The 6,000-nt window shown below is 35.0% G+C and overlaps 1 protein-coding gene across 1 annotated transcript in view; it reads left to right on the top strand.

Annotated features, from left to right (window-relative positions):
* Positions 1-3,288: 3,288 nt before the first annotated feature.
* LOC144366758 (WD repeat and FYVE domain-containing protein 3-like) overlaps positions 3,289-6,000 on the top strand; it is a 60,845-nt gene continuing 58,133 nt past the window's right edge. The window contains exon 1 of the mRNA XM_078021552.1: positions 3,289-3,379. The gene's annotated coding sequence lies outside the window, so the exon portion shown is untranslated. The remainder of the gene's footprint in view (positions 3,380-6,000) is intronic.

The raw sequence follows: 6,000 nt of genomic DNA, 5'->3' as shown, positions 1-6,000 counted from the left end.
TGTGATGTTTGCCATAAAGGACATGAAAATCATTGACCATCTAGAGGGATGTTTGGGGTTAAAATGTTTTTGTTTGTTGGAGATGTATTTGCCATTGGTTTTGCTTTATCTGAAGGGGGAAGCTGATGCTGTAGGAGGGAAAAGTGGGACTTAACTAGAGCAATGTCCTTGCATAGGAGTAGGGCTATAACATCTATAGCCAAGTGAGAGAGTTAAACTTTGATGTGACCGCTGAAAGTGAAGCAGAGTAGGAGGGTAGAATATTCAGGTTTTGACTTTTGATTTCTTCCTGATGCTTTTCATCAGATGATTTGCCAAAAGTCTTGGGAAGCAATAGGAAGGCTATAAAACTATGAATTAAAATTTTCTTTCAGAAAATTAGTGTTTGGTTATTGTTTAGTTTGTCTACCTTTTTTTGGTGTTTTTTTTTAAAAAAATTATTGTTTTATTTGTTTACTTAGTTACACATGAGAGTACAATGACCTTGACATACATTTGTCTACTTTGTATAACTTGGAAAGAGATTAAAAGTCTTTCAAGACTACCTGGGAAATTATTATTTTTTTCCTATTTGATCTTCAGACTCAAGAATATATTCCTTAGAATTTACCCAACACAATTCCCATGTTAAGTATAAAAAAATTAACTCAAGACATAACTGGACCAAAGAGGTATAGTTAAATTTATAGCCAAGTCTAGACTCCAAGTTTCCGTTCTAATTTCTAAAATCTAGTTTTGAAATTCAGTTCTCATACATATTTGAATACACAGCTAAACTCACCCTTTTGACAGTGTTACTGACTTATTCAAAAAAAGTATGATGTAAAATGCCAGGGTCAAAATGGGAGCACTCTGTCTAAATTATGACCTTTGTAAAATTTGTTTGAAATTATATGGCATACTGCAATTAGAATGCACTGAAGTAGTTTCATAGCCTTTGCTTTTGTCTGAATCTATATTAAAATGAAAGATTATAAAGCTGGATTGATTATATAATATTTTATATTTCTGGTACCTTAAGATAGCAGTAGATTGCATTATATTAAAAAATGTGTTGAGAAAAACATGGCTACTCTAACTTGCTATTTCTAATTGTTTGGCTTTTCACATTTCTGTTTCTGCTTCTTTATCTCAATATTTTTCTGTACCAAATAATTCAAAACGGGTAAAATCAGATAATCAATATCTAAAATACTTATAAAATTTCTATGAAACAATAAGCAAAGGGCAAGCAACTCAAGAGGAAAATGAGCAAAAGATATGAATAGGTGTTTCATCGGAGAAGCATGATTTAGACAATAAATATGAAGAAATGCTCATAATTAATAGGAAAGTACAAATTAAGGCCATAATTATATATCATTTTATATCTTAAAATTAAGAAATTCACATTAATATTGTAAAGAATGTGGATGAACATCAGCTACTTGTTGCTGGTGGGATTATAAATTGCTAAACACTTTGAGGGAAATAAAAATCAGTATCATTCTGAAAAATTGAACATGCATGAAATCCTTAACTCCTACTTAAGAGAAATTTTGGACATGTGGAACAGGAGACAAGTATCTGAACTTGGGTAACAAAAATGTCTAAAACAGAAAACAAAACAAAAGCAAGCTCTTGACAAGAGAATGAATAATTAAAATGTGGCACATTAATGATATTGTATTACTTTGAAGTGACAGTAAACTACATGTAACAACATGGGTGAATCTTGGGAACATCATTGAATGGAGATGTCAAATCCTACAAGACAGGAGCTTTTTTATATCATTTTTACAGAATTGCAAATAAGCAAAATAGTTATTGGGATATATAAATATGTGTTACACTTTTTAAAAAATAATGATACACACTAAATATAGGGTAGACATTTCAGAGGGTAGGGGAGATGAGAGTGATGGGCATGGAATCAAGAAGGACCCAATGAGTAGAACAAAGCCAGTAATTCACATTCAGTTCTTGAGTTGGGTAACAGGCACCTAGATTTTCATTTTATATGTTTCTTTGAATTTTATTGTGCTGCAAATAATTATTGTATGGAGCAATCAGTATGTTTAAGAATGAACAAAGCCATACTCATAAGTCAAAATTTTGGAGATATTTCACCACTTCTTGTTCTTCCACTGCTGCTTGATTTTCAAACAGCATTCAGTATTTCACTGGAGGTATCTTGTTTTAAAGCCGTTCTTCTCTGTGTCTGCCATTTGATAAGTCACACAAGAAAGACTTGTTAGATGTATAATCTAATCAGTGTCTTGGGGAAAATAATTCGGGATTTTTCTTAGAATCTATTCAAGAGGTAGACTTTTAAAGAATACCACCCCCACCTCTAGCTAGATTCCTATAAAATGAAAAACACCCAGAAAGTGAGACAGACATCAAAACTAGATTATCGTTGGATAGGTATTTGAATGATAATTAGCTAATTTTACCTGAACTACTATAATATGATTAAAGAGATGAAAATGTAGAGCTACATGACAAAAAAACCCAAATATTTGATTAGAAAAGTAGAATATTGTTAAAAATAAACATTTTAGAGTTAGAAGGACCCTGAGAAATTAGTTCAGTCTCCTCATTTTTGAATAAAGGAGCATTGAGACCAAAGAAATAATTGACTAAGACCATGAAACTTGTTGAGATCAAAGTTAAGAAAGACTAGAACCTAGATTTGATGATGTATGTGTTAGTGTTTTCATGTTGGAAGGTTAAATCATAAATAAAAGAAACATTTAGATGTTCTTTATTAGGCAAGGTAAATAACTTAAGGCTGGAATGTGACCTTTGAGGAGATGATTTTTCTGATTTTAATTTAGAACCAATCAGGTTAACTCTATATTTCATTTATTTGCAGATGCTTGATAAATGCACTTAGACAAATAACATGATTTTTTTTCTCTTTCTAAAAAGGAGTCAATATGATCTATCATGTACAAATGAGTTCTGGATTGGAAGTGGTAGAATTGGGTTCAGAATCAAGTTCTGTCAATAAGTGTCCATGTTGTCATTAATTCTTTGCACAACTTCTCAAGATCTCGCTTTCCCCACCAGTAAAAGGAAGAAGTTGAATCAGATGGTCTGTAGAGACCAACTTCAAATCACTTTATAATTTTCATGGATTTTTAAGAGCAGATTTTACTTATTTTAAAGTGTTCTTATGGGTTCCATCATTAAAGTAAGGCAAGGAAAGGAGATAGAATCATTTAAAAACGAATGACGCATGGTACTGAGTCAGTTTATATTCTAAGTGTAAACTGGGTTTTCTTTTTCTTTCCTTTATTACAGGTATAGTTGTTCTCCACATCTGCTTCAGGAAGAAAGTGCCTGTCATTCTTATTTCTCCGTGGGTTCATGCCAGCCCAGAACAGAGAATGAGGTGAGATTTAGGATTTTTTTTTTTTTTTTTAAGTCTGTTGAAAAGGGACCCAGGGACAGTATCAGGATTGTCTTTACTGAATTGTTGAGTGGTACCAAGTTGACTGAACCATGATTCAAAAGACCTGGCTTTCAATCATTCTTTAGCACTAATAGCTAGGTAAACTAGGGAAAGCCACTTTTCCTTTGATGGCTTTTAATTTTCTGCACAAAAAGGCTATGTTAGAATATATTATCATCAGTTTCAATTCTGATTGAAATCATTATCACTTTTGTTGTAGATACCTGAAGGACAAAATCATGATTTTAAAGCATCATTTCCTATATCTTTTTCCTGGAAAAATCTAGAGGTACTTCTCAAGTTATGATAGATTAACTCATTGTAATTTGAAAATGTCCTAGGTTGCAACTGTCTTGAAAACACCTGCCCTACTGAATTTCATAGCTTAGCACAGTACAGTGTAGAGTATCAGTTGTTTACTCTTGTAATGGTGGCTAACTGGGAGCTGTGGCTCACTGCCTCTGCCCGGCATCAAGAGAGAGTAGCATATTGCATATCAACAATTGTGGAAAGGGTCAAAGTTCAAAATTTGAAGTAAGGTTTCAGTGAATGTGTATTGCTAAAGTCAAAAAATCATAAGTCAAACTACCCTAAGTCAGGGACCACCTGTAAATGATTTTGAAGCACAGGCTTTGAACATCAATCTGTTGTACTGTAATTGAATGACTAGTTTAAGAGATAAATGACATTGTAAGGCACTTCAGAGTGAAACCAGAGTTTCTCCACTCCTGCTGGCAGTTGAGGTCTGTGTAAGCTGCATGCCTCTGCAGCTGAGAAATGTTTTGTAGCTCCTAATGGTGGATTGCGCCCTCCACTATTGCAGAAGACTCCAGCAACTCACTGCCAGTTTCTTCTTTCTGGGTTCTTGACTTGTGAATTCAATTCCCAGGAGGAGAATGAGTGAGTTTAAGATTAGAATTTATTCAAGTGTAATTAGAAACAGAACTTCCACAGGGTGAGAGGACACCCAACAGGGGACTGAACAGTGATTGCCATTTGGGTGCGCTAGTGTAGGGGTTTATATAGCTCTTGGGTCAATGCTATTGGTCCAAAGTTATGCTAGTCAGAGTTTGGAAAAGTACCAACACTATTGGTTAGCACTGTAGTCCCATTCAGGTCTTCCCTGCTTCTGTATGCCAAAGTGAGCCTGGTGGGCTCGGTCACCATGCCCATGCTTGCTGCTCATGCTCCAGTCTACGTGGGTCACTGCTCCACAGCTCCACACTGCTTCCCTGTGCCTCTTGGCAGTGATTAATGGATTGGCTGCATGGCTCAGTGGCCAGGTAGTTATGGCAAGAGTACTGCAGCAAAACAATTGTCTTAATTTTCATATTTAACTTTACATTGTGGTCATTGAAAAGTTTATTTTTTATGTGAAGTTATTTATCCTTCCATAATGTTATTTAGCTTTAGAGAGGGCACCTTTTTGACCATGTTACTTTTGTTGTGATTGCAAATGACCCAGTGAAAATTAGCTTAATCAAAAAGGGGAAGTTATCAGGCTTTTGGGAGTGTTCCAGGAGACACTGAGATCCAAAGACAGAAGTGCACGGGAGCTCTGCCAAATTCATTCTATGAGGCCAACATCACCCTGATTCCGAAACCAGACAAAGACACCTCAAAGAAAGAAAACTACAGACCAATATCTCTGATGAACCTAGATGCAAAAATCCTTAATAAAATTCTGGCGAATCGGATACAAAGGCACATCAAAAAAAATGTGCACCCTGATCAAGTAGGATTCATCCCTGGGATGCAAGGATGGTTCAATATACGGAAATCAATAAATGTTATTCACCACATCAATAGACTTAAAGATAAGAACCATATGATCATCTCGATAGACACAGAAAAAGCATTCGACAAAGTACAGCATCCCTTTATGTTCAAAACATTAGAAAAACTAGGGATAACAGGAACTTTCCTCGACATTGTAAAAGCTATCTATGCTAAGCCTCAGGCTAGCATCATCCTGAATGGAGAAAAATTGAAGGCATTCCCTCTAAAATCTGGAACAAGACAGGGATGCCCCCTATCACCACTTCTACTCAATATAGTTCTCGAAACACTGGCCAGAGCAATTAGACAGATGAAAGAAATTAAAGGCATAAAAATAGGAAAAGAAGAACTTAAATTATCACTATTTACGGATGACATGATTCTATACCTAGAAGACCCAAAAGGGTCTACAAAAAAACTACTAGAACTAATAAATGAATTCAGCAAAGTGGCAGGATATAAAATCAACACGCATAAATCAAAGGCATTTCTGTATATCAGCGACAAATCTTCTAAAACGGAAATGAGGAAAAACATTCCATTCACAATATCCTCAAAGAAAATAAGATACTTGGGAATCAACCTAACAAAAGAGGTGAAAGATTTATACAATGAAAACTACACAGAACCCTAAAGAGAGAGATAGAACAAGATCTAAGAAGATGGAAAAATGTACCCTGTTCATGGATAGGCAGAACTAACATCATCAAAATGGCGATATTACCCAAAGTTCTCTACAGGTTTAATGCAATGCCAATCAAAATCCCAAAGGTATTTCTTGT

Source organism: Ictidomys tridecemlineatus, chromosome 9 (genome assembly GCF_052094955.1).
Source record: "Ictidomys tridecemlineatus isolate mIctTri1 chromosome 9, mIctTri1.hap1, whole genome shotgun sequence".
Classification (NCBI taxonomy): Eukaryota; Metazoa; Chordata; class Mammalia; order Rodentia; family Sciuridae; genus Ictidomys; species Ictidomys tridecemlineatus.
The sequence above is the reverse complement of the archived record's forward strand: the minus strand, read 5'-3'. Positions and strand labels throughout refer to the sequence as shown.